Source organism: Stigmatopora nigra, chromosome 9 (assembly GCF_051989575.1).
Source record: "Stigmatopora nigra isolate UIUO_SnigA chromosome 9, RoL_Snig_1.1, whole genome shotgun sequence".
Taxonomy (NCBI): domain Eukaryota; kingdom Metazoa; phylum Chordata; class Actinopteri; order Syngnathiformes; family Syngnathidae; genus Stigmatopora; species Stigmatopora nigra.
The window spans coordinates 954667-977691 of NC_135516.1; the positions used below are offsets into that span (position 1 = coordinate 954667).

Genomic DNA, 23025 nt, shown 5'->3' on the forward strand with positions numbered 1-23025 from the left:
AAAAGATCTGGGACATGATGCTCACAGCACCTGGTATCCCCAAGCGGTCTCCCAAAAAGGTACTACCCAGGCCCGAATCATGCTTGGCTTCCGAGATCAGACGAGATCGGGCCTTTTCAGGGTTGTATGGCCGTGAGCGGTACTATGCTAGGAGATGGACACCCATAAAATGTCGAAAAAGATCCGGGGCATGATGCTCACAGCACCTGGTATTCCCAAGCGGTCTCCAAAACAGGTACGAACCAGGCCCGCCCGAACCAGGCTTGGCTTCCGAGATCGGACGAGATCGGGCCTTTTCACGGTGGTATGACCGGGTGCGGTACTGCGCCAGCAGATGGACACCCATGAAATGTCGAAAAAGATGCGGGGCATGATGCTCACAGCACCTGGTATTCCCAAGCGGTCTCCCAAATAGGTACTAACCAGGCCCGAACAATGCTTGGATTCCGAAATCAGGCGAGATAGGGCCTTTTCAGGGTGGTCTGGCCGTGAGCGGTACTGCGCCAGCAGATGGACACCCATGAAATGTCGAAAAATGATCTGGGACATGATGCTCACCGCACCTGGTATTCCCAAGCGGTCTCCCAAACAGGTACTACGCAGGCCCGAATCATGCTTGGCTTCCAAGATCAACACAAGATCGGGCCTTTTCAGGGTTGTATGGCCGTGAGCGGTACTGTGCCAGGAGATGGACACCCATAAAATGTCGAAAAAGATGCGGGGCATGATGCTCACAGCACCTGGTATTCCCAAGCGGTCTCCCAACTAGGTACTAACCAGGTCCGAACAATGCTTGGATTCCGAGATCAGACGAGATAGGGCCTTTTCAGGGTGGTCTGGCCGTGAGCGGTACTGCGCCAGCAGATGGACACCCATGAAATGTCAAAAAAATCTGGGACATGATGCTCACAGCACCTGGTATACCCAAGCGGTCTCCCAAACAGGTACTAACCAGGCCCGAACAATAGTTGGCTTCCGAGATCGGACGAGATCGGGCCTTTTCAGGGTGGTTTGGCCGTGAGCGGTACTGCACTGGCAGATGGACACCCATAAAATGTCGAAAAAAATCCGGGGCATGATGCTCACAGCACCTGGTATTCCCAAGCGGTCTCCCAGACAGGTACCAACCAGGCCCGAACCATGCTTGGTTTCCGAGATCGGACGAGATCGGGCCTTTTCAGGTTGGTATGGCCGTGAGCGGTACTGCACCAGCAGATGGGCACCCACAAAATGTCGAAAAAAGATCTGGGACATGATGCTCACAGTACCTGGTATTCCCAAGTGGTCTCCCAAACAGGTACTAACCAGGCCCGAACAATGCTTGGATTCCGAGATCAGGCGAGATAGGGCCTTTTCAGGGTGGTCTGGCCGTGAGCGGTACTGCGCCAGCAGATGGACACCCATGAAATGTCGAAAAATGATCTGGGACATGATGCTCACAGCACCTGGTATCCCCAAGCGGTCTCCCAAACAGGTACTACCCAGGCCCGAATCATGCTTGGCTTCCGAGATCTGACGAGATCGGGCCTTTTCAGGGTTGTATGGCCGTGAGCGGTACTACGCTAGGAGATGGACACCCATAAAATGTCGAAAAAGATCCGGGGCATGATGCTCACAGCACCTGGTATTCCCAAGCGGTCTCCAAAACAGGTACGAACCAGGCCCGCCCGAACCAGGCTTGGCTTCCGAGATCGGACGAGATCGGGCCTTTTCACGGTGGTATGACCGGGTGCGGTACTGCGCCAGCAGATGGACACCCATGAAATGTCGAAAAAGATGCGGGGCATGATGCTCACAGCACCTGGTATTCCCAAGTGGTCTCCCAAATAGGTACTAACCAGGCCCGAACAATGCTTGGGTTCCGAAATCAGGCGAGATAGGGCCTTTTCAGGGTGGTCTGGCCGTGAGCGGTACTGCGCCAGCAGATGGACACCCATGAAATGTCGAAAAACGACCCGGGACATGATGCTCACAGCACCTGGTATTCCCAAGCAGTCTCCCAAACAGGTACTAACCAGGCCCGAACCATGCTTGGCTTCCGAGATCGAACGAGATCGGGCCTTTTCAGGGTGGTATGGCCGTGAGCGATACTCCACTGGCAGATGGACACCCATAAAATGTCGAAAAAGATCCGGGGCATGATGCTCACAGCACCTGGTATTCCCAAGCGGTCTCCCAAACATGTACTAAGCAGGCCCGAACCATGCTTGGCTTCCGAGATCGGTCAAGATCGGGCCTTTTCAGGGTGGTAAGGCCGTGAGCGGTACTGCAGTAGCAGATGGACACCCATAAAATGTCGAAAAAGATGCGGGGCATGATGCTCACAAAACCTGGTATTCCCAAGCGGTCTCCCAAACAGGTACTAACCAGGCCCGAACCATGCTTGACTTCCGAGATCGGACGAGATCAGGCCTTTTCAGGGTGGTATGGCAGTGAGGCGTAATGCCCCAGCAGATGGACACCCATGAAATGTCGAAAAAAGATCTGGGGCATGATGCTCACAGTACCTGGTATTCCCAAGCGGTCCCCCAAACAGGTACTACCCAGGCCCGAACCATGCTTGGCTTCCGAGATCAGATGAGATCGGGCCTTTTCAGGGTGGTATGGCCGTGAGCAGTACTGTACTAGGAGATGGACACCCATGAAATGTCGAAAAAAGATCTGGGACATGGTGCTCACCGTACCTGGTATTCCCAAGCGTTCTCCCAAACAGGTACTACCCAGGCCCGAATCATGCTTGGCTTCCGAGATCAGCCGAGATCGGGCCTTTTCAGGGTAGTATGGCCGTGAGCGGTACTGCATTAGCAGATGGACACCCATGAAATGTCGAAAAAAGATCTGGGACATGATGCTCCCAGCACCTGGTATTCCCAAGCGGTCTTCCAAACAGGTACTAACCAGGCCCGAACAATGCTTGGCTTCCGAAATCGGACGAGATCGGGCCTTTTCAGGGTTGATATGGCCGTGAGCGGTACAGTACCAGTACATGGACACCCATGAAATGTCGAAAAAAGATCTGGGACATGAGGCTCACAGCACCTGGTATTCCCAAGCGGAGTCCCAAACAGGTACTAACCAGGCCCGAACAATAGTTGACTTCCGAGATCGGACGAGATCGGGCCTTTTCAGGGTGGTATGGCCGTGAGCGGTACTGCACTGGCAGATGGACACCAATAAAATGTCGAAAAAAATCCGGGGCATGATGCTCACAGCACCTGGTATTCCCAAGCGGTCTCCCAAACAGGTACTAACCAGGCCCGAACCATGCGTGGCTTCCGAGACCGGACGAGATCGGGCCTTTTCAGGGTGGTATGGCCGTAAGTGGTACTGCGCCAGCAGATGGACACCCATGAAATGTCGAAAAAAAGATCTGGGACATGATGCTCACAGCACCTGGTATTCCCAAGGGGTCTCCCAAACAGGTACTAACCAGGACCGAACCATGCTTGGCTTCCGAGATCAGACGAAATCGGGCCTTTTCAGGTTGGTATGGCCGTGAGCGGTACTGCACCAGCAGATGGGCACCCATGAAACGTCGAAAAAAGATCTGGGACATGATGCTCACAGTACCTGGTATTCCCAAGTGGTCTCCCAAACAGGTACTAACCAGGCCCGAACAATGCTTGGATTCCGAGATCAGACGAGATAGGGCCTTTTCAGGGTGGTCTGGCCGTGAGCGGTACTGCGCCAGCAGATGGACACCCATGAAATGTCGAAAAATGATCTGGGACATGATGCTCACAGCACCTGGTAACCCCAAGCGGTCTCCCAAAAAGGTACTACCCAGGCCCGAATCATGCTTGGCTTCCGAGATCAGACGAGATCGGGCCTTTTCAGGGTTGTATGGCCGTGAGCGGTACTACGCCAGGAGATGGACACCCATAAAATGTCGAAAAAGATCCGGGGCATGATGCTCACAGTACCTGGTATTCCCAAGCGGTCTCCAAAACAGGTACGAACCAGGCCCGCCCGAACCAGGCTTGGCTTCCGAGATCGGACGAGATCGGGCCTTTTCACGGTGGTATGACCGGGTGCGGTACTGCGCCAGCAGATGGACACCCATGAAATGTCGAAAAAGATGCGGGGCATGATGCTCACAGCACCTGGTATTCCCAAGCGGTCTCCCAAATAGGTACTAACCAGGCCCGAACAATGCTTGGATTCCGAAATCAGGCGAGATAGGGCCTTTTCAGGGTGGTCTGGCCGTGAGCGGTACTGCGCCAGCAGATGGACACCCATGAAATGTCAAAAAAATCTGGGACATGATGCTCACAGCACCTGGTATACCCAAGCGGTCTCCCAAACGGGTACTAACCAGGCCCGAACCATGCTTGGATTCCGAGAACGGACGAGATAGGGCCTTTTCAGGGTGGTCTGGCCGTGAGCGGTACTGCGCCAGCAGATGGACACCCATGAAATGTCGAAGAAAGATCTTTGACACGATGCTCACAGTACCATGTATTCCCAAGCGGTCTCCCAAACAGGTACTAAACAGGCCCGAACAATACTTGGCTTCCAAGATCGGACGAGATAGGGCCTTTTCAGGGTGGTCTGGCCGTAATGCGGTAATGCTCCAGCAGATGGACACCCATAAAATGTTGAAAAAGAAGCGGGGCATGATGCTCACAGGACCTGGTATTCCCAAGCAGTCTCCCAAACAGGTACTAACCAGGCCCAAACCATGCTTGGCTTCCGAGATCGGACAAGATCGGGCCTTTTCAGGGTAGTATGGCCGTGAGCGGTACTGCACCAGCAGATGGACACCAATGAAATGTCGAAAAATGATCTGGGACATGATGCTCACAGCACCAGGTATTCCCAAGCGGTCTCCCAAACAGATACTAACCAGGCCCGAATCATGCTTGGCTTCCGAGATCGGACAAGATCGGGCCTTTTCAGGGTAGTATGGCCATGAGCGGTACTGCATTAGCAGATGGACACCCATGAAATGTCGAAAAAAGATCTGGGACATGATGCTCACAGCACCTGGTATTCCCAAGCGGACACCCAAACAGGTACTAACCAGGCCAAACCATGCTTGGCTTCCGAGATCAGACAAGATCAGGCCTTTTCAGGGTGGTATGGCTGTGAGCGGTACAACGCCAGCAGATGGACACCCATGAAATGTCGAAAAAAGATCTGGGTCATGATGCCCAAAGTACCTGGTATTCCCAAGCGATCTCCTAAACAGGTACTAACCAGGCCCGAACCATGCTTGGCTTCCGGGATTGGACGAGATCGGGCCTTTTCAGGGTGGTATGGCCGTGAGCGGTACTGTCCCAGCAGATGGACACCCATGAAATGTCGAAAAAAGATCTGGGACATGATGCTCACACCACCTGGTATTCCCAAGCGGTCTCCCAAACAGGTACTACGCAGGCCCGAATCATGCTTGTCTTCCGAGATCAGACGAGATCGGGCCTTTTCAGGGTTGTATGGCCGTGAGCGGTACTGCGCCAGGAGATGGACACCCATAAAATGTCGAAAAAGATCCGGGGCATGATGCTCACAGCACCTGGTATTCCCAAGCGGTCTCCCAAACATGTACTAAGCAGGCCCGAACCATGCTTGGCTTCCGAGATCGGTCAATATCGGGCCTTTTCAGGGTGGTAAGGCCGTGAGCGGTACTGCAGTAGCAGATGGACACCCATAAAATGTCGAAAAAGATGCGGGGTATGATGCTCACAAAACCTGGTATTCCCAAGCGGTCTCCCAAACAGGTACTAACCAGGCCCGAACCATGCTTGACTTCCGAGATCGGACGAGATCAGGCCTTTTCAGGGTGGTATGGCAGTGAGGCGTAATGCCCCAGCAGATGGACACCCATGAAATGTCGAAAAAAGATCTGGGGCATGATGCTCACAGTACCTGGTATTCCCAAGCGGTTTCCCAAACAGGTTCTACAAAGGCCCGAACCATGCTTGGCTTCCAAGATCAGATGAGATCGGGCCTTTTCAGGGTGGTATGGCCGTGAGCAGTACTGTACTAGGAGATGGACACCCATGAAATGTCGAAAAAAGATCTGGGACATGATGCTCACCGTACCTGGTATTCCCAAGCGTTCTCCCAAACAGGTACTAACCAGGCCCGAACAATGCTTGGATTCCGAGATCAGACGAGATAGGGCGTTTTCAGGGTTGTCTGGCCGTGAGCGGTACTGCGCCAGCAGATGGACACCCATGAAATGTCAAAAAAATCTGGGACATGATGCTCACAGCACCTGGTATACCCAAGCGGTCTCCCAAACGGGTACTAACCAGGCCCGAACCATGCTTGGATACCGAGAATGGACGAGATAGGGCCTTTTCAGGGTGGTCTGGCCGTGAGCGGTACTGCGCCAGCAGATGGACACCCATGAAATGTCGAAAAATGATCTGGGACATGATGCCCACAGCACCTGGTATTCCCAAGCAGTCTCCCAAACAGGTACTAACCAGGCCCGAACCATGCTTGGCTTCCGAGATCGGGCGAGGTCGGGCCTTTTCAGGGTGGTATGGCCGTGAGCGGTACTGCACCAGCAGATGGGCACCCATGAAATGTCGAAAAAAGATCTGGGACATGATGCTCACAGTACCTGGTATTCCCCAAGCAGTCTCCCAAACAGGTACTACCCAGGCACGAATCATGCTTGGCTTCCGAGATTAGACGAGATCGGGCCTTTTCAGGGTGGTCTGGCCATGAGCGGTACTGCGCCAGCAGATGGACACCCATGAAAAGTCGAAAAAAGATCTGGGATATGATGCTCACAGCACCTGGTATTCCCAAGCGGTCTCCCAAACAGGTACTTACCAGGCCCGAATCATGCATGGCTTCCGAGATTAGACGAGATCGGGCCTTGTCAGGGTGGTATGGCCATGAGCGGTACTGCGCGTGCTGATGGACACCCATGAAATGTCAAAAAAAGATCTGGGACATGATGCTCACAGCACCTGGTATTCCCAAGCGGTCTCCCAAACAGGTACTAACCAGGCCCGAACAATGCTTGGATTCCGAGGTCAGACGAGATAGGGCCTTTTCAGGGTGGTATGGCCGTGAGCGGTACTGCACCAGCAGATGGGCACCCATGAAATGTCGAAAAAAGATCTGGGACATGATGCTCACAGTACCTGGTATTCCCAAGCGGTCTCCCAAACAGGTACTAAACAGGCCCGAACAATGCTTGGCTTCCGAGATCGGACGAGATAGGGCCTTTTCAGGGTGCTATGGCCGTGAGCGGTAATGCTCCAGCAGATGGACACCCATGAAAAGTCGAAAAAAGATCTGGGATATGATGCTCACAGCACCTGGTATTCCCAAGCGGTCTCCCAAACAGGTACTTACCAGGCCCGAATCATGCATGGCTTCCGAGATTAGACGAAATCAGGCCTTGTCAGGGTGGTATGGCCATGAGCGGTACTGCGCGTGCTGATGGACACCCATGAAATGTCAAAAAAAGATCTGGGACATGATGCTCACAGCACCTGGTATTCCCAAGCGGTCTCCCAAACAGGTACTAACCAGGCCCGAACAATGCTTGGATTCCGAGGTCAGACGAGATAGGGCCTTTTCAGGGTGGTATGGCCGTGAGCGGTACTGCACCAGCAGATGGGCACCCATGAAATGTCGAAAAAAGATCTGGGACATGATGCTCACAGTACCTGGTATTCCCAAGCGGTCTCCCAAACAGGTACTAAACAGGCCCGAACAATGCTTGGCTTCCGAGATCGGACGAGATAGGGCCTTTTCAGGGTGCTATGGCCGTGAGCGGTAATGCTCCAGCAGATGGACACCCATGAAATGTTGAAAAAGAAGCTGGGCATGATGCTCACTGGACCTGGTATTCCCAAGCGGTCTCCCAAACAGGTACTAACAGGCCCAAACCATGCTTGGCTTCCGATATCAGACGAGATCGGGCCTTGTCAGGGTGGTATGGCCGTGAACGGTATCGTGCCTGCTAAAGGACACCCATGAAATGTCGAAAAAAAATCTGGGACATGTAGCTCACAGCACCAGGTATTCCCAAGCGGGCTCCCAAACAGATACTAACCAGGCCCGAATCATGCTTGGCTTCCGAGATCGGACAAGATCGGGCCTTTTCAGGGTAGTATGGCCGTGAGCGGTACTGCATTAGCAGATGGACACCCATGAAATGTCGAATAAAGATCTGGGACATGATGCTCACAGCACCTGGTATTCCCAAGCGGTCTCCCAAACAGGTACTAACCAGCCCGAACAATAGTTGACTTCCGAGATCGGACGAGATCGGGCCTTTTCAGGGTGGTATGGCCGTGAGCGGTACTGCACTGGCAGATAGACACCCATAAAATGTCGAAAAAAATCCGGGGCATGATGCTCACAGCACCTGGAATTCCCAAGCGGTCTCCCAAACAGGTACTAACCGGGCCCGAACCATGCGTGGCTTCCGAGACCGGACGAGATCGGGCCTTTTCAGGGTGGTATGGCCGTAAGTGGTACTACGCCAGCAGATGGACACCCATGAAATGTCGAAAAAAAGATCTGGGACATGATGCTCACAGCAGCTGGTATTCCCAAGCGATCTCCTAAACAGGTACTAACCAGGCCCGAACCATGCTTGGCTTCCGGGATTGGACGAGATCGGGCCTTTTCAGGGTGGTATGGCCGTGAGCGGTACTGTCCCAGCAGATGGACACCCATGAAATGTCGAAAAAAGATCTGGGACATGATGCTCACACCACCTGGTATTCCCAAGCGGTCTCCCAAACAGGTACTACGCAGGCCCGAATCATGCTTGTCTTCCGAGATCAGACGAGATCGGGCCTTTTCAGGGTTGTATGGCCGTGAGCGGTACTGCGCCAGGAGATGGACACCCATAAAATGTCGAAAAAGATCCGGGGCATGATGCTCACAGCACCTGGTATTCCCAAGCGGTCTCCCAAACATGTACTAAGCAGGCCCGAACCATGCTTGGCTTCCGAGATCGGTCAATATCGGGCCTTTTCAGGGTGGTAAGGCCGTGAGCGGTACTGCAGTAGCAGATGGACACCCATAAAATGTCGAAAAAGATGCGGGGTATGATGCTCACAAAACCTGGTATTCCCAAGCGGTCTCCCAAACAGGTACTAACCAGGCCCGAACCATGCTTGACTTCCGAGATCGGACGAGATCAGGCCTTTTCAGGGTGGTATGGCAGTGAGGCGTAATGCCCCAGCAGATGGACACCCATGAAATGTCGAAAAAAGATCTGGGGCATGATGCTCACAGTACCTGGTATTCCCAAGCGGTTTCCCAAACAGGTTCTACAAAGGCCCGAACCATGCTTGGCTTCCAAGATCAGATGAGATCGGGCCTTTTCAGGGTGGTATGGCCGTGAGCAGTACTGTACTAGGAGATGGACACCCATGAAATGTCGAAAAAAGATCTGGGACATGATGCTCACCGTACCTGGTATTCCCAAGCGTTCTCCCAAACAGGTACTAACCAGGCCCGAACAATGCTTGGATTCCGAGATCAGACGAGATAGGGCCTTTTCAGGGTTGTCTGGCCGTGAGCGGTACTGCGCCAGCAGATGGACACCCATGAAATGTCAAAAAAATCTGGGACATGATGCTCACAGCACCTGGTATACCCAAGCGGTCTCCCAAACGGGTACTAACCAGGCCCGAACCATGCTTGGATACCGAGAACGGACGAGATAGGGCCTTTTCAGGGTGGTCTGGCCGTGAGCGGTACTGCGCCAGCAGATGGACACCCATGAAATGTCGAAAAATGATCTGGGACATGATGCCCACAGCACATGGTATTCCCAAGCAGTCTCCCAAACAGGTACTAACCAGGCCCGAACCATGCTTGGCTTCCGAGATCGGGCGAGGTCGGGCCTTTTCAGGGTGGTATGGCCGTGAGCGGTACTGCACCAGCAGATGGGCACCCATGAAATGTCGAAAAAAGATCTGGGACATGATGCTCACAGTACCTGGTATTCCCCAAGCAGTCTCCCAAACAGGTACTACCCAGGCACGAATCATGCTTGGCTTCCGAGATTAGACGAGATCGGGCCTTTTCAGGGTGGTCTGGCCATGAGCGGTACTGCGCCAGCAGATGGACACCCATGAAAAGTCGAAAAAAGATCTGGGATATGATGCTCACAGCACCTGGTATTCCCAAGCGGTCTCCCAAACAGGTACTTACCAGGCCCGAATCATGCATGGCTTCCGAGATTAGACGAGATTGGGCCTTGTCAGGGTGGTATGGCCATGAGCGGTACTGCGCGTGCTGATGGACACCCATGAAATGTCAAAAAAAGATCTGGGACATGATGCTCACAGCACCTGGTATTCCCAAGCGGTCTCCCAAACAGGTACTAACCAGGCCCGAACAATGCTTGGATTCCGAGGTCAGACGAGATAGGGCCTTTTCAGGGTGGTATGGCCGTGAGCGGTACTGCACCAGCAGATGGGCACCCATGAAATGTCGAAAAAAGATCTGGGACATGATGCTCACAGTACCTGGTATTCCCAAGCGGTCTCCCAAACAGGTACTAAACAGGCCCGAACAATGCTTGGCTTCCGAGATCGGACGAGATAGGGCCTTTTCAGGGTGCTATGGCCGTGAGCGGTAATGCTCCAGCAGATGGACACCCATGAAAAGTCGAAAAAAGATCTGGGATATGATGCTCACAGCACCTGGTATTCCCAAGCGGTCTCCCAAACAGGTACTTACCAGGCCCGAATCATGCATGGCTTCCGAGATTAGACGAGATCGGGCCTTGTCAGGGTGGTATGGCCATGAGCGGTACTGCGCGTGCTGATGGACACCCATGAAATTTAAAAAAAAGATCTGGGACATGATGCTCACAGCACCTGGTATTCCCAAGCGGTCTCCCAAACAGGTACTAACCAGGCCCGAACAATGCTTGGATTCCGAGGTCAGACGAGATAGGGCCTTTTCAGGGTGGTATGGCCGTGAGCGGTACTGCACCAGCAGATGGGCACCCATGAAATGTCGAAAAAAGATCTGGGACATGATGCTCACAGTACCTGGTATTCCCAAGCGGTCTCCCAAACAGGTACTAAACAGGCCCGAACAATGCTTGGCTTCCGAGATCGGACGAGATAGGGCCTTTTCAGGGTGCTATGGCCGTGAGCGGTAATGCTCCAGCAGATGGACACCCATGAAATGTTGAAAAAGAAGCGGGGCATGATGCTCACTGGACCTGGTATTCCCAAGCGGTCTCCCAAACAGGTACTAACAGGCCCAAACCATGCTTGGCTTCCGATATCAGACGAGATCGGGCCTTGTCAGGGTGGTATGGCCGTGAACGGTATCGTGCCTGCTAAAGGACACCCATGAAATGTCGAAAAAAAATCTGGGACATGTAGCTCACAGCACCAGGTATTCCCAAGCGGGCTCCCAAACAGATACTAACCAGGCCCGAATCATGCTTGGCTTCCGAGATCGGACAAGATCGGGCCTTTTCAGGGTAGTATGGCCGTGAGCGGTACTGCATTAGCAGATGGACACCCATGAAATGTCGAAAAAAGATCTGGGACATGATGCTCACAGCACCTGGTATTCCCAAGCGGTCTCCCAAACAGGTACTAACCAGCCCGAACAATAGTTGACTTCCGAGATCGGACGAGATCGGGCCTTTTCAGGGTGGTATGGCCGTGAGCGGTACTGCACTGGCAGATAGACACCCATAAAATGTCGAAAAAAATCCGGGGCATGATGCTCACAGCACCTGGTATTCCCAAGCGGTCTCCCAAGCAGGTACTAACCGGGCCCGAACCATGCGTGGCTTCCGAGACCGGACGAGATCGGGCCTTTTCAGGGTGGTATGGCCGTAAGTGGTACTACGCCAGCAGATGGACACCCATGAAATGTCGAAAAAAAGATCTGGGACATGATGCTCACAGCAGCTGGTATTCCCAAGGGGTCTCCCAAACAGGTAATAACCAGGACCAAACCATGCTTGGCTTCCAAGATCGGACGAGATCGGGCCTTTTCAGGTTGGTATGGCCGTGAGCGGTACTGCACCAGCAGATGGGCACCCATGAAATGTCGAAAAAAGATCTGGGACATGATGCTCACAGTACCTGGTATTCCCAAGTGGTCTCCCAAACAGGTACTAACCAGGCCCGAACAATGCTTGGATTCCGAGATCAGACGAGATAGGGCCTTTTCAGGGTGGTCTGGCCGTGAGCGGTACTGCGCCAGCAGATGGACACCCATGAAATGTCGAAAAATGATCTGGGACATGATGCTCACAGCACCTGGTAACCCCAAGCGGTCTCCCAAAAAGGTACTACCCAGGCCCGAATCATGCTTGGCTTCCGAGATCAGACGAGATCGGGCCTTTTCAGGGTGGTATGGCCGTGAGCGGTACTGCACCAGCAGATGGGCACCCATGAAATGTCGAAAAAAGATCTGGGACATGATGCTCACAGTACCTGGTATTCCCAAGCGGTCTCCCAAACAGGTACTAAACAGGCCCGAACAATGCTTGGCTTCCGAGATCGGACGAGATAGGGCCTTTTCAGGGTGCTATGGCCGTGAGCGGTAATGCTCCAGCAGATGGACACCCATGAAAAGTCGAAAAAAGATCTGGGATATGATGCTCACAGCACCTGGTATTCCCAAGCGGTCTCCCAAACAGGTACTTACCAGGCCCGAATCATGCATGGCTTCCGAGATTAGACGAGATCGGGCCTTGTCAGGGTGGTATGGCCATGAGCGGTACTGCGCGTGCTGATGGACACCCATGAAATGTCAAAAAAAGATCTGGGACATGATGCTCACAGCACCTGGTATTCCCAAGCGGTCTCCCAAACAGGTACTAACCAGGCCCGAACAATGCTTGGATTCCGAGGTCAGACGAGATAGGGCCTTTTCAGGGTGGTATGGCCGTGAGCGGTACTGCACCAGCAGATGGGCACCCATGAAATGTCGAAAAAAGATCTGGGACATGATGCTCACAGTACCTGGTATTCCCAAGCGGTCTCCCAAACAGGTACTAAACAGGCCCGAACAATGCTTGGCTTCCGAGATCGGACGAGATAGGGCCTTTTCAGGGTGCTATGGCCGTGAGCGGTAATGCTCCAGCAGATGGACACCCATGAAAAGTCGAAAAAAGATCTGGGATATGATGCTCACAGCACCTGGTATTCCCAAGCGGTCTCCCAAACAGGTACTTACCAGGCCCGAATCATGCATGGCTTCCGAGATTAGACGAAATCGGGCCTTGTCAGGGTGGTATGGCCATGAGCGGTACTGCGCGTGCTGATGGACACCCATGAAATGTCAAAAAAAGATCTGGGACATGATGCTCACAGCACCTGGTATTCCCAAGCGGTCTCCCAAACAGGTACTAACCAGGCCCGAACAATGCTTGGATTCCGAGGTCAGACGAGATAGGGCCTTTTCAGGGTGGTATGGCCGTGAGCGGTACTGCACCAGCAGATGGGCACCCATGAAATGTCGAAAAAAGATCTGGGACATGATGCTCACAGTACCTGGTATTCCCAAGCGGTCTCCCAAACAGGTACTAAACAGGCCCGAACAATGCTTGGCTTCCGAGATCGGACGAGATAGGGCCTTTTCAGGGTGCTATGGCCGTGAGCGGTAATGCTCCAGCAGATGGACACCCATGAAATGTTGAAAAAGAAGCTGGGCATGATGCTCACTGGACCTGGTATTCCCAAGCGGTCTCCCAAACAGGTACTAACAGGCCCAAACCATGCTTGGCTTCCGATATCAGACGAGATCGGGCCTTGTCAGGGTGGTATGGCCGTGAACGGTATCGTGCCTGCTAAAGGACACCCATGAAATGTCGAAAAAAAATCTGGGACATGTAGCTCACAGCACCAGGTATTCCCAAGCGGGCTCCCAAACAGATACTAACCAGGCCCGAATCATGCTTGGCTTCCGAGATCGGACAAGATCGGGCCTTTTCAGGGTAGTATGGCCGTGAGCGGTACTGCATTAGCAGATGGACACCCATGAAATGTCGAAAAAAGATCTGGGACATGATGCTCACAGCACCTGGTATTCCCAAGCGGTCTCCCAAACAGGTACTAACCAGCCCGAACAATAGTTGACTTCCGAGATCGGACGAGATCGGGCCTTTTCAGGGTGGTATGGCCGTGAGCGGTACTGCACTGGCAGATAGACACCCATAAAATGTCGAAAAAAATCCGGGGCATGATGCTCACAGCACCTGGTATTCCCAAGCGGTCTCCCAAACAGGTACTAACCGGGCCCGAACCATGCGTGGCTTCCGAGACCGGACGAGATCGGGCCTTTTCAGGGTGGTATGGCCGTAAGTGGTACTACGCCAGCAGATGGACACCCATGAAATGTCGAAAAAAAGATCTGGGACATGATGCTCACAGCAGCTGGTATTCCCAAGCGATCTCCTAAACAGGTACTAACCAGGCCCGAACCATGCTTGGCTTCCGGGATTGGACGAGATCGGGCCTTTTCAGGGTGGTATGGCCGTGAGCGGTACTGTCCCAGCAGATGGACACCCATGAAATGTCGAAAAAAGATCTGGGACATGATGCTCACACCACCTGGTATTCCCAAGCGGTCTCCCAAACAGGTACTACGCAGGCCCGAATCATGCTTGTCTTCCGAGATCAGACGAGATCGGGCCTTTTCAGGGTTGTATGGCCGTGAGCGGTACTGCGCCAGGAGATGGACACCCATAAAATGTCGAAAAAGATCCGGGGCATGATGCTCACAGCACCTGGTATTCCCAAGCGGTCTCCCAAACATGTACTAAGCAGGCCCGAACCATGCTTGGCTTCCGAGATCGGTCAATATCGGGCCTTTTCAGGGTGGTAAGGCCGTGAGCGGTACTGCAGTAGCAGATGGACACCCATAAAATGTCGAAAAAGATGCGGGGTATGATGCTCACAAAACCTGGTATTCCCAAGCGGTCTCCCAAACAGGTACTAACCAGGCCCGAACCATGCTTGACTTCCGAGATCGGACGAGATCAGGCCTTTTCAGGGTGGTATGGCAGTGAGGCGTAATGCCCCAGCAGATGGACACCCATGAAATGTCGAAAAAAGATCTGGGGCATGATGCTCACAGTACCTGGTATTCCCAAGCGGTTTCCCAAACAGGTTCTACAAAGGCCCGAACCATGCTTGGCTTCCAAGATCAGATGAGATCGGGCCTTTTCAGGGTGGTATGGCCGTGAGCAGTACTGTACTAGGAGATGGACACCCATGAAATGTCGAAAAAAGATCTGGGACATGATGCTCACCGTACCTGGTATTCCCAAGCGTTCTCCCAAACAGGTACTAACCAGGCCCGAACAATGCTTGGATTCCGAGATCAGACGAGATAGGGCCTTTTCAGGGTTGTCTGGCCGTGAGCGGTACTGCGCCAGCAGATGGACACCCATGAAATGTTGAAAAAGAAGCGGGGCATGATGCTCACAGGACCTGGTATTCCCAAGCAGTCTCCCAAACAGGTACTAACCAGGCCCAAACCATGCTTGGCTTCCGAGATCGGACAAGATCGGGCCTTTTCAGGGTAGTATGGCCGTGAGCGGTACTGCACCAGCAGATGGACACCAATGAAATGTCGAAAAATGATCTGGGACATGATGCTCACAGCACCAGGTATTCCCAAGCGGTCTCCCAAACAGATACTAACCAGGCCCGAATCATGCTTGGCTTCCGAGATCGGACAAGATCGGGCCTTTTCAGGGTAGTATGGCCATGAGCGGTACTGCATTAGCAGATGGACACCCATGAAATGTCGAAAAAAGATCTGGGACATGATGCTCACAGCACCTGGTATTCCCAAGCGGACACCCAAACAGGTACTAACCAGGCCAAACCATGCTTGGCTTCCGAGATCAGACAAGATCAGGCCTTTTCAGGGTGGTATGGCTGTGAGCGGTACAACGCCAGCAGATGGACACCCATGAAATGTCGAAAAAAGATCTGGGTCATGATGCCCAAAGTACCTGGTATTCCCAAGCGATCTCCTAAACAGGTACTAACCAGGCCCGAACCATGCTTGGCTTCCGGGATTGGACGAGATCGGGCCTTTTCAGGGTGGTATGGCCGTGAGCGGTACTGTCCCAGCAGATGGACACCCATGAAATGTCGAAAAAAGATCTGGGACATGATGCTCACACCACCTGGTATTCCCAAGCGGTCTCCCAAACAGGTACTACGCAGGCCCGAATCATGCTTGTCTTCCGAGATCAGACGAGATCGGGCCTTTTCAGGGTTGTATGGCCGTGAGCGGTACTGCGCCAGGAGATGGACACCCATAAAATGTCGAAAAAGATCCGGGGCATGATGCTCACAGCACCTGGTATTCCCAAGCGGTCTCCCAAACATGTACTAAGCAGGCCCGAACCATGCTTGGCTTCCGAGATCGGTCAATATCGGGCCTTTTCAGGGTGGTAAGGCCGTGAGCGGTACTGCAGTAGCAGATGGACACCCATAAAATGTCGAAAAAGATGCGGGGTATGATGCTCACAAAACCTGGTATTCCCAAGCGGTCTCCCAAACAGGTACTAACCAGGCCCGAACCATGCTTGACTTCCGAGATCGGACGAGATCAGGCCTTTTCAGGGTGGTATGGCAGTGAGGCGTAATGCCCCAGCAGATGGACACCCATGAAATGTCGAAAAAAGATCTGGGGCATGATGCTCACAGTACATCAGACATAGGCATTGTCGTCATCATTGACTTGACAAAAAGCCTAGTAGTCATCATACCCTCAGCTGCGTATGACGAAATTGTATAGTGCTTCTCCACTGGTCCGCCATCCCAGGCAAGACCCCTTAACTGACATATTCAGACTTGTTAGCACTCCGCCACGATGGAAACATCGCATCACCTCTTGTTGCCTCACCGATGCTAACAAGAATAAAATGTATCACTTACCTCTCACTGTCTTCTTACTTACCCTCCCTCAATTCGCCTGTAGAAGGCAGATCCACGCCAAAAATTGTGGGCAATGGATCGGGCGTTTGTCAAAAAGATACTAGGAAGCGGGGCTCGGAGTGGTTGTTGTCGTAGCCCAACCCCAATGGCCGCCCGACATCCGCTCCCCTGCCTCCTTTCTCTTCGCCGTCTACGGCGTACTTTGGGGGGGTTGGATATCCTCGGAGATCCTGGAGGTCTCCGGATGTTCTTAGGGATATCGACAGTCAGTCCGTAGTAAGTTGTGAAATTGGGTGTCTTGCCTTTCAACCAACGAACTGGAGAGCAATGAGCCGCTGCGCCCGAGCGCGCCGCCATCTTGAACTCTCATCCTGGTATTCCCAAGCGGTTTCCCAAACAGGTTCTACAAAGGCCCGAACCATGCTTGGCTTCCAAGATCAGATGAGATCGGGCCTTTTCAGGGTGGTATGGCCGTGAGCAGTACTGTACTAGGAGATGGACACCCATGAAATGTCGAAAAAAGATCTGGGACATGATGCTCACCGTACCTGGTATTCCCAAGCGTTCTCCCAAACAGGTACTAACCAGGCCCGAACAATGCTTGGATTCCGAGATCAGACGAGATAGGGCCTTTTCAGGGTTGTCTGGCCGTGAGCGGTACTGCGCCAGCAGATGGACACCCATGAAATGTCAAAAAAATCTGGGACATGATGCTCACAGCACCTGGTATACCCAAGCGGTCTCCCAAACGGGTACTAACCAGGCCCGAACCATGCTTGGATACCGAGAATGGACGAGATAGGGCCTTTTCAGGGTGGTCTGGCCGTGAGCGGTACTGCGCCAGCAGATGGACACCCATGAAATGTCGAAAAATGATCTGGGACATGATGCCCACAGCACCTGGTATTCCCAAGCAGTCTCCCAAACAGGTACTAACCAGGCCCGAACCATGCTTGGCTTCCGAGATCGGGCGAGGTCGGGCCTTTTCAGGGTGGTATGGCCGTGAGCGGTACTGCACCAGCAGATGGGCACCCATGAAATGTCGAAAAAAGATCTGGGACATGATGCTCACAGTACCTGGTATTCCCCAAGCAGTCTCCCAAACAGGTACTACCCAGGCACGAATCATGCTTGGCTTCCGAGATTAGACGAGATCGGGCCTTTTCAGGGTGGTCTGGCCATGAGCGGTACTGCGCCAGCAGATGGACACCCATGAAAAGTCGAAAAAAGATCTGGGATATGATGCTCACAGCACCTGGTATTCCCAAGCGGTCTCCCAAACAGGTACTTACCAGGCCCGAATCATGCATGGCTTCCGAGATTAGACGAGATCGGGCCTTGTCAGGGTGGTATGGCCATGAGCGGTACTGCGCGTGCTGATGGACACCCATGAAATGTCAAAAAAAGATCTGGGACATGATGCTCACAGCACCTGGTATTCCCAAGCGGTCTCCCAAACAGGTACTAACCAGGCCCGAACAATGCTTGGATTCCGAGGTCAGACGAGATAGGGCCTTTTCAGGGTGGTATGGCCGTGAGCGGTACTGCACCAGCAGATGGGCACCCATGAAATGTCGAAAAAAGATCTGGGACATGATGCTCACAGTACCTGGTATTCCCAAGCGGTCTCCCAAACAGGTACTAAACAGGCCCGAACAATGCTTGGCTTCCGAGATCGGACGAGATAGGGCCTTTTCAGGGTGCTATGGCCGTGAGCGGTAATGCTCCAGCAGATGGACACCCATGAAAAGTCGAAAAAAGATCTGGGATATGATGCTCACAGCACCTGGTATTCCCAAGCGGTCTCCCAAACAGGTACTTACCAGGCCCGAATCATGCATGGCTTCCGAGATTAGACGAAATCGGGCCTTGTCAGGGTGGTATGGCCATGAGCGGTACTGCGCGTGCTGATGGACACCCATGAAATGTCAAAAAAAGATCTGGGACATGATGCTCACAGCACCTGGTATTCCCAAGCGGTCTCCCAAACAGGTACTAACCAGGCCCGAACAATGCTTGGATTCCGAGGTCAGACGAGATAGGGCCTTTTCAGGGTGGTATGGCCGTGAGCGGTACTGCACCAGCAGATGGGCACCCATGAAATGTTGAAAAAGAAGCTGGGCATGATGCTCACTGGACCTGGTATTCCCAAGCGGTCTCCCAAACAGGTACTAACAGGCCCAAACCATGCTTGGCTTCCGATATCAGACGAGATCGGGCCTTGTCAGGGTGGTATGGCCGTGAACGGTATCGTGCCTGCTAAAGGACACCCATGAAATGTCGAAAAAAAATCTGGGACATGTAGCTCACAGCACCAGGTATTCCCAAGCGGGCTCCCAAACAGATACTAACCAGGCCCGAATCATGCTTGGCTTCCGAGATCGGACAAGATCGGGCCTTTTCAGGGTAGTATGGCCGTGAGCGGTACTGCATTAGCAGATGGACACCCATGAAATGTCGAATAAAGATCTGGGACATGATGCTCACAGCACCTGGTATTCCCAAGCGGTCTCCCAAACAGGTACTAACCAGCCCGAACAATAGTTGACTTCCGAGATCGGACGAGATCGGGCCTTTTCAGGGTGGTATGGCCGTGAGCGGTACTGCACTGGCAGATAGACACCCATAAAATGTCGAAAAAAATCCGGGGCATGATGCTCACAGCACCTGGTATTCCCAAGCGGTCTCCCAAACAGGTACTAACCGGGCCCGAACCATGCGTGGCTTCCGAGACCGGACGAGATCGGGCCTTTTCAGGGTGGTATGGCCGTAAGTGGTACTACGCCAGCAGATGGACACCCATGAAATGTCGAAAAAAAGATCTGGGACATGATGCTCACAGCAGCTGGTATTCCCAAGCGATCTCCTAAACAGGTACTAACCAGGCCCGAACCATGCTTGGCTTCCGGGATTGGACGAGATCGGGCCTTTTCAGGGTGGTATGGCCGTGAGCGGTACTGTCCCAGCAGATGGACACCCATGAAATGTCGAAAAAAGATCTGGGACATGATGCTCACACCACCTGGTATTCCCAAGCGGTCTCCCAAACAGGTACTACGCAGGCCCGAATCATGCTTGTCTTCCGAGATCAGACGAGATCGGGCCTTTTCAGGGTTGTATGGCCGTGAGCGGTACTGCACCAGCAGATGGGCACCCATGAAATGTCGAAAAAAGATCTGGGACATGATGCTCACAGTACCTGGTATTCCCAAGCGGTCTCCCAAACAGGTACTAAACAGGCCCGAACAATGCTTGGCTTCCGAGATCGGACGAGATAGGGCCTTTTCAGGGTGCTATGGCCGTGAGCGGTAATGCTCCAGCAGATGGACACCCATGAAAAGTCGAAAAAAGATCTGGGATATGATGCTCACAGCACCTGGTATTCCCAAGCGGTCTCCCAAACAGGTACTTACCAGGCCCGAATCATGCATGGCTTCCGAGATTAGACGAAATCGGGCCTTGTCAGGGTGGTATGGCCATGAGCGGTACTGCGCGTGCTGATGGACACCCATGAAATGTCAAAAAAAGATCTGGGACATGATGCTCACAGCACCTGGTATTCCCAAGCGGTCTCCCAAACAGGTACTAACCAGGCCCGAACAATGCTTGGATTCCGAGGTCAGACGAGATAGGGCCTTTTCAGGGTGGTATGGCCGTGAGCGGTACTGCACCAGCAGATGGGCACCCATGAAATGTCGAAAAAAGATCTGGGACATGATGCTCACAGTACCTGGTATTCCCAAGCGGTCTCCCAAACAGGTACTAAACAGGCCCGAACAATGCTTGGCTTCCGAGATCGGACGAGATAGGGCCTTTTCAGGGTGCTATGGCCGTGAGCGGTAATGCTCCAGCAGATGGACACCCATGAAATGTTGAAAAAGAAGCTGGGCATGATGCTCACTGGACCTGGTATTCCCAAGCGGTCTCCCAAACAGGTACTAACAGGCCCAAACCATGCTTGGCTTCCGATATCAGACGAGATCGGGCCTTGTCAGGGTGGTATGGCCGTGAACGGTATCGTGCCTGCTAAAGGACACCCATGAAATGTCGAAAAAAAATCTGGGACATGTAGCTCACAGCACCAGGTATTCCCAAGCGGGCTCCCAAACAGATACTAACCAGGCCCGAATCATGCTTGGCTTCCGAGATCGGACAAGATCGGGCCTTTTCAGGGTAGTATGGCCGTGAGCGGTACTGCATTAGCAGATGGACACCCATGAAATGTCGAATAAAGATCTGGGACATGATGCTCACAGCACCTGGTATTCCCAAGCGGTCTCCCAAACAGGTACTAACCAGCCCGAACAATAGTTGACTTCCGAGATCGGACGAGATCGGGCCTTTTCAGGGTGGTATGGCCGTGAGCGGTACTGCACTGGCAGATAGACACCCATAAAATGTCGAAAAAAATCCGGGGCATGATGCTCACAGCACCTGGTATTCCCAAGCGGTCTCCCAAACAGGTACTAACCGGGCCCGAACCATGCGTGGCTTCCGAGACCGGACGAGATCGGGCCTTTTCAGGGTGGTATGGCCGTAAGTGGTACTACGCCAGCAGATGGACACCCATGAAATGTCGAAAAAAAGATCTGGGACATGATGCTCACAGCAGCTGGTATTCCCAAGCGATCTCCTAAACAGGTACTAACCAGGCCCGAACCATGCTTGGCTTCCGGGATTGGACGAGATCGGGCCTTTTCAGGGTGGTATGGCCGTGAGCGGTACTGTCCCAGCAGATGGACACCCATGAAATGTCGAAAAAAGATCTGGGACATGATGCTCACACCACCTGGTATTCCCAAGCGGTCTCCCAAACAGGTACTACGCAGGCCCGAATCATGCTTGTCTTCCGAGATCAGACGAGATCGGGCCTTTTCAGGGTTGTATGGCCGTGAGCGGTACTGCGCCAGGAGATGGACACCCATAAAATGTCGAAAAAGATCCGGGGCATGATGCTCACAGCACCTGGTATTCCCAAGCGGTCTCCCAAACATGTACTAAGCAGGCCCGAACCATGCTTGGCTTCCGAGATCGGTCAATATCGGGCCTTTTCAGGGTGGTAAGGCCGTGAGCGGTACTGCAGTAGCAGATGGACACCCATAAAATGTCGAAAAAGATGCGGGGTATGATGCTCACAAAACCTGGTATTCCCAAGCGGTCTCCCAAACAGGTACTAACCAGGCCCGAACAATGCTTGACTTCCGGGATCGGACGAGATCAGGCCTTTTCAGGGTGGTATGGCAGTGAGGCGTAATGCCCCAGCAGATGGACACCCATGAAATGTCGAAAAAAGATCTGGGGCATGATGCTCACAGTACCTGGTATTCCCAAGCGGTTTCCCAAACAGGTTCTACAAAGGCCCGAACCATGCTTGGCTTCCAAGATCAGATGAGATCGGGCCTTTTCAGGGTGGTATGGCCGTGAGCAGTACTGTACTAGGAGATGGACACCCATGAAATGTCGAAAAAAGATCTGGGACATGATGCTCACCGTACCTGGTATTCCCAAGCGTTCTCCCAAACAGGTACTAACCAGGCCCGAACAATGCTTGGATTCCGAGATCAGACGAGATAGGGCCTTTTCAGGGTTGTCTGGCCGTGAGCGGTACTGCGCCAGCAGATGGACACCCATGAAATGTCAAAAAAATCTGGGACATGATGCTCACAGCACCTGGTATACCCAAGCGGTCTCCCAAACGGGTACTAACCAGGCCCGAACCATGCTTGGATACCGAGAACGGACGAGATAGGGCCTTTTCAGGGTGGTCTGGCCGTGAGCGGTACTGCGCCAGCAGATGGACACCCATGAAATGTCGAAAAATGATCTGGGACATGATGCCCACAGCACATGGTATTCCCAAGCAGTCTCCCAAACAGGTACTAACCAGGCCCGAACCATGCTTGGCTTCCGAGATCGGGCGAGGTCGGGCCTTTTCAGGGTGGTATGGCCGTGAGCGGTACTGCACCAGCAGATGGGCACCCATGAAATGTCGAAAAAAGATCTGGGACATGATGCTCACAGTACCTGGTATTCCCCAAGCAGTCTCCCAAACAGGTACTACCCAGGCACGAATCATGCTTGGCTTCCGAGATTAGACGAGATCGGGGCTTTTCAGGGTGGTCTGGCCATGAGCGGTACTGCGCCAGCAGAT

The 23025-nt window shown here is 53.1% G+C and overlaps 75 pseudogenes; all 75 read right to left on the reverse strand.

The window, feature by feature from the left end:
• Window positions 1–18: 18 nt before the first annotated feature.
• Window positions 19–138, reverse strand: LOC144202278 (5S ribosomal RNA; annotated as a pseudogene).
• A 590-nt stretch (window positions 139–728) lies between these two features.
• On the reverse strand, window positions 729–848 carry LOC144202282 (5S ribosomal RNA; annotated as a pseudogene).
• Window positions 849–903: 55 nt separating this feature from the next.
• Window positions 904–1023, reverse strand: LOC144202366 (5S ribosomal RNA; annotated as a pseudogene).
• Window positions 1024–1079: 56 nt separating this feature from the next.
• LOC144202312 (5S ribosomal RNA) lies at window positions 1080–1199 on the reverse strand (annotated as a pseudogene).
• Window positions 1200–1256: 57 nt separating this feature from the next.
• LOC144202424 (5S ribosomal RNA) lies at window positions 1257–1376 on the reverse strand (annotated as a pseudogene).
• Window positions 1377–1433: 57 nt separating this feature from the next.
• Window positions 1434–1553, reverse strand: LOC144202256 (5S ribosomal RNA; annotated as a pseudogene).
• Window positions 1554–1789: 236 nt separating this feature from the next.
• LOC144202442 (5S ribosomal RNA) lies at window positions 1790–1909 on the reverse strand (annotated as a pseudogene).
• Window positions 1910–1966: 57 nt separating this feature from the next.
• Window positions 1967–2086, reverse strand: LOC144202360 (5S ribosomal RNA; annotated as a pseudogene).
• A 56-nt stretch (window positions 2087–2142) lies between these two features.
• Window positions 2143–2262, reverse strand: LOC144202388 (5S ribosomal RNA; annotated as a pseudogene).
• Window positions 2263–2318: 56 nt separating this feature from the next.
• On the reverse strand, window positions 2319–2438 carry LOC144202299 (5S ribosomal RNA; annotated as a pseudogene).
• A 57-nt stretch (window positions 2439–2495) lies between these two features.
• LOC144202231 (5S ribosomal RNA) lies at window positions 2496–2615 on the reverse strand (annotated as a pseudogene).
• Window positions 2616–2849: 234 nt separating this feature from the next.
• LOC144202401 (5S ribosomal RNA) lies at window positions 2850–2970 on the reverse strand (annotated as a pseudogene).
• Window positions 2971–3027: 57 nt separating this feature from the next.
• Window positions 3028–3147, reverse strand: LOC144202258 (5S ribosomal RNA; annotated as a pseudogene).
• Window positions 3148–3203: 56 nt separating this feature from the next.
• LOC144202247 (5S ribosomal RNA) lies at window positions 3204–3323 on the reverse strand (annotated as a pseudogene).
• Window positions 3324–3381: 58 nt separating this feature from the next.
• LOC144202475 (5S ribosomal RNA) lies at window positions 3382–3501 on the reverse strand (annotated as a pseudogene).
• Window positions 3502–3558: 57 nt separating this feature from the next.
• On the reverse strand, window positions 3559–3678 carry LOC144202332 (5S ribosomal RNA; annotated as a pseudogene).
• A 57-nt stretch (window positions 3679–3735) lies between these two features.
• Window positions 3736–3855, reverse strand: LOC144202416 (5S ribosomal RNA; annotated as a pseudogene).
• Window positions 3856–4266: 411 nt separating this feature from the next.
• On the reverse strand, window positions 4267–4386 carry LOC144202363 (5S ribosomal RNA; annotated as a pseudogene).
• Window positions 4387–4620: 234 nt separating this feature from the next.
• LOC144202284 (5S ribosomal RNA) lies at window positions 4621–4740 on the reverse strand (annotated as a pseudogene).
• Window positions 4741–4797: 57 nt separating this feature from the next.
• LOC144202311 (5S ribosomal RNA) lies at window positions 4798–4917 on the reverse strand (annotated as a pseudogene).
• A 57-nt stretch (window positions 4918–4974) lies between these two features.
• On the reverse strand, window positions 4975–5093 carry LOC144202479 (5S ribosomal RNA; annotated as a pseudogene).
• Window positions 5094–5327: 234 nt separating this feature from the next.
• LOC144202392 (5S ribosomal RNA) lies at window positions 5328–5447 on the reverse strand (annotated as a pseudogene).
• Window positions 5448–5679: 232 nt separating this feature from the next.
• Window positions 5680–5799, reverse strand: LOC144202301 (5S ribosomal RNA; annotated as a pseudogene).
• A 586-nt stretch (window positions 5800–6385) lies between these two features.
• On the reverse strand, window positions 6386–6505 carry LOC144202252 (5S ribosomal RNA; annotated as a pseudogene).
• A 235-nt stretch (window positions 6506–6740) lies between these two features.
• Window positions 6741–6860, reverse strand: LOC144202429 (5S ribosomal RNA; annotated as a pseudogene).
• Window positions 6861–6917: 57 nt separating this feature from the next.
• LOC144202498 (5S ribosomal RNA) lies at window positions 6918–7037 on the reverse strand (annotated as a pseudogene).
• Window positions 7038–7271: 234 nt separating this feature from the next.
• LOC144202446 (5S ribosomal RNA) lies at window positions 7272–7391 on the reverse strand (annotated as a pseudogene).
• Window positions 7392–7448: 57 nt separating this feature from the next.
• On the reverse strand, window positions 7449–7568 carry LOC144202499 (5S ribosomal RNA; annotated as a pseudogene).
• Window positions 7569–7977: 409 nt separating this feature from the next.
• Window positions 7978–8097, reverse strand: LOC144202341 (5S ribosomal RNA; annotated as a pseudogene).
• Window positions 8098–8154: 57 nt separating this feature from the next.
• On the reverse strand, window positions 8155–8273 carry LOC144202315 (5S ribosomal RNA; annotated as a pseudogene).
• Window positions 8274–8329: 56 nt separating this feature from the next.
• LOC144202273 (5S ribosomal RNA) lies at window positions 8330–8449 on the reverse strand (annotated as a pseudogene).
• Window positions 8450–8684: 235 nt separating this feature from the next.
• On the reverse strand, window positions 8685–8804 carry LOC144202397 (5S ribosomal RNA; annotated as a pseudogene).
• A 232-nt stretch (window positions 8805–9036) lies between these two features.
• LOC144202303 (5S ribosomal RNA) lies at window positions 9037–9156 on the reverse strand (annotated as a pseudogene).
• A 409-nt stretch (window positions 9157–9565) lies between these two features.
• On the reverse strand, window positions 9566–9685 carry LOC144202412 (5S ribosomal RNA; annotated as a pseudogene).
• Window positions 9686–9742: 57 nt separating this feature from the next.
• On the reverse strand, window positions 9743–9862 carry LOC144202372 (5S ribosomal RNA; annotated as a pseudogene).
• A 412-nt stretch (window positions 9863–10274) lies between these two features.
• Window positions 10275–10394, reverse strand: LOC144202500 (5S ribosomal RNA; annotated as a pseudogene).
• A 234-nt stretch (window positions 10395–10628) lies between these two features.
• On the reverse strand, window positions 10629–10748 carry LOC144202430 (5S ribosomal RNA; annotated as a pseudogene).
• Window positions 10749–10805: 57 nt separating this feature from the next.
• LOC144202501 (5S ribosomal RNA) lies at window positions 10806–10925 on the reverse strand (annotated as a pseudogene).
• A 409-nt stretch (window positions 10926–11334) lies between these two features.
• LOC144202343 (5S ribosomal RNA) lies at window positions 11335–11454 on the reverse strand (annotated as a pseudogene).
• A 57-nt stretch (window positions 11455–11511) lies between these two features.
• Window positions 11512–11630, reverse strand: LOC144202316 (5S ribosomal RNA; annotated as a pseudogene).
• Window positions 11631–11686: 56 nt separating this feature from the next.
• On the reverse strand, window positions 11687–11806 carry LOC144202270 (5S ribosomal RNA; annotated as a pseudogene).
• A 58-nt stretch (window positions 11807–11864) lies between these two features.
• LOC144202381 (5S ribosomal RNA) lies at window positions 11865–11984 on the reverse strand (annotated as a pseudogene).
• A 57-nt stretch (window positions 11985–12041) lies between these two features.
• Window positions 12042–12161, reverse strand: LOC144202333 (5S ribosomal RNA; annotated as a pseudogene).
• Window positions 12162–12218: 57 nt separating this feature from the next.
• On the reverse strand, window positions 12219–12338 carry LOC144202293 (5S ribosomal RNA; annotated as a pseudogene).
• A 234-nt stretch (window positions 12339–12572) lies between these two features.
• On the reverse strand, window positions 12573–12692 carry LOC144202431 (5S ribosomal RNA; annotated as a pseudogene).
• A 57-nt stretch (window positions 12693–12749) lies between these two features.
• LOC144202502 (5S ribosomal RNA) lies at window positions 12750–12869 on the reverse strand (annotated as a pseudogene).
• Window positions 12870–13103: 234 nt separating this feature from the next.
• Window positions 13104–13223, reverse strand: LOC144202376 (5S ribosomal RNA; annotated as a pseudogene).
• Window positions 13224–13280: 57 nt separating this feature from the next.
• Window positions 13281–13400, reverse strand: LOC144202226 (5S ribosomal RNA; annotated as a pseudogene).
• Window positions 13401–13809: 409 nt separating this feature from the next.
• On the reverse strand, window positions 13810–13929 carry LOC144202344 (5S ribosomal RNA; annotated as a pseudogene).
• A 57-nt stretch (window positions 13930–13986) lies between these two features.
• LOC144202317 (5S ribosomal RNA) lies at window positions 13987–14105 on the reverse strand (annotated as a pseudogene).
• Window positions 14106–14161: 56 nt separating this feature from the next.
• LOC144202259 (5S ribosomal RNA) lies at window positions 14162–14281 on the reverse strand (annotated as a pseudogene).
• A 235-nt stretch (window positions 14282–14516) lies between these two features.
• Window positions 14517–14636, reverse strand: LOC144202393 (5S ribosomal RNA; annotated as a pseudogene).
• Window positions 14637–14868: 232 nt separating this feature from the next.
• Window positions 14869–14988, reverse strand: LOC144202304 (5S ribosomal RNA; annotated as a pseudogene).
• Window positions 14989–15398: 410 nt separating this feature from the next.
• On the reverse strand, window positions 15399–15518 carry LOC144202285 (5S ribosomal RNA; annotated as a pseudogene).
• A 57-nt stretch (window positions 15519–15575) lies between these two features.
• Window positions 15576–15695, reverse strand: LOC144202313 (5S ribosomal RNA; annotated as a pseudogene).
• Window positions 15696–15752: 57 nt separating this feature from the next.
• Window positions 15753–15871, reverse strand: LOC144202480 (5S ribosomal RNA; annotated as a pseudogene).
• A 234-nt stretch (window positions 15872–16105) lies between these two features.
• On the reverse strand, window positions 16106–16225 carry LOC144202395 (5S ribosomal RNA; annotated as a pseudogene).
• A 232-nt stretch (window positions 16226–16457) lies between these two features.
• Window positions 16458–16577, reverse strand: LOC144202305 (5S ribosomal RNA; annotated as a pseudogene).
• Window positions 16578–17762: 1185 nt separating this feature from the next.
• LOC144202253 (5S ribosomal RNA) lies at window positions 17763–17882 on the reverse strand (annotated as a pseudogene).
• A 235-nt stretch (window positions 17883–18117) lies between these two features.
• LOC144202432 (5S ribosomal RNA) lies at window positions 18118–18237 on the reverse strand (annotated as a pseudogene).
• Window positions 18238–18294: 57 nt separating this feature from the next.
• Window positions 18295–18414, reverse strand: LOC144202227 (5S ribosomal RNA; annotated as a pseudogene).
• Window positions 18415–18648: 234 nt separating this feature from the next.
• On the reverse strand, window positions 18649–18768 carry LOC144202377 (5S ribosomal RNA; annotated as a pseudogene).
• A 57-nt stretch (window positions 18769–18825) lies between these two features.
• Window positions 18826–18945, reverse strand: LOC144202228 (5S ribosomal RNA; annotated as a pseudogene).
• A 232-nt stretch (window positions 18946–19177) lies between these two features.
• LOC144202345 (5S ribosomal RNA) lies at window positions 19178–19297 on the reverse strand (annotated as a pseudogene).
• Window positions 19298–19354: 57 nt separating this feature from the next.
• On the reverse strand, window positions 19355–19473 carry LOC144202319 (5S ribosomal RNA; annotated as a pseudogene).
• A 56-nt stretch (window positions 19474–19529) lies between these two features.
• LOC144202261 (5S ribosomal RNA) lies at window positions 19530–19649 on the reverse strand (annotated as a pseudogene).
• A 235-nt stretch (window positions 19650–19884) lies between these two features.
• LOC144202398 (5S ribosomal RNA) lies at window positions 19885–20004 on the reverse strand (annotated as a pseudogene).
• Window positions 20005–20238: 234 nt separating this feature from the next.
• Window positions 20239–20358, reverse strand: LOC144202378 (5S ribosomal RNA; annotated as a pseudogene).
• Window positions 20359–20415: 57 nt separating this feature from the next.
• LOC144202229 (5S ribosomal RNA) lies at window positions 20416–20535 on the reverse strand (annotated as a pseudogene).
• Window positions 20536–20944: 409 nt separating this feature from the next.
• On the reverse strand, window positions 20945–21064 carry LOC144202346 (5S ribosomal RNA; annotated as a pseudogene).
• Window positions 21065–21121: 57 nt separating this feature from the next.
• On the reverse strand, window positions 21122–21240 carry LOC144202320 (5S ribosomal RNA; annotated as a pseudogene).
• Window positions 21241–21296: 56 nt separating this feature from the next.
• LOC144202262 (5S ribosomal RNA) lies at window positions 21297–21416 on the reverse strand (annotated as a pseudogene).
• Window positions 21417–21651: 235 nt separating this feature from the next.
• On the reverse strand, window positions 21652–21771 carry LOC144202399 (5S ribosomal RNA; annotated as a pseudogene).
• A 761-nt stretch (window positions 21772–22532) lies between these two features.
• LOC144202413 (5S ribosomal RNA) lies at window positions 22533–22652 on the reverse strand (annotated as a pseudogene).
• Window positions 22653–22709: 57 nt separating this feature from the next.
• Window positions 22710–22829, reverse strand: LOC144202373 (5S ribosomal RNA; annotated as a pseudogene).
• Between the last annotated feature and the right edge of the window lie 196 nt (window positions 22830–23025).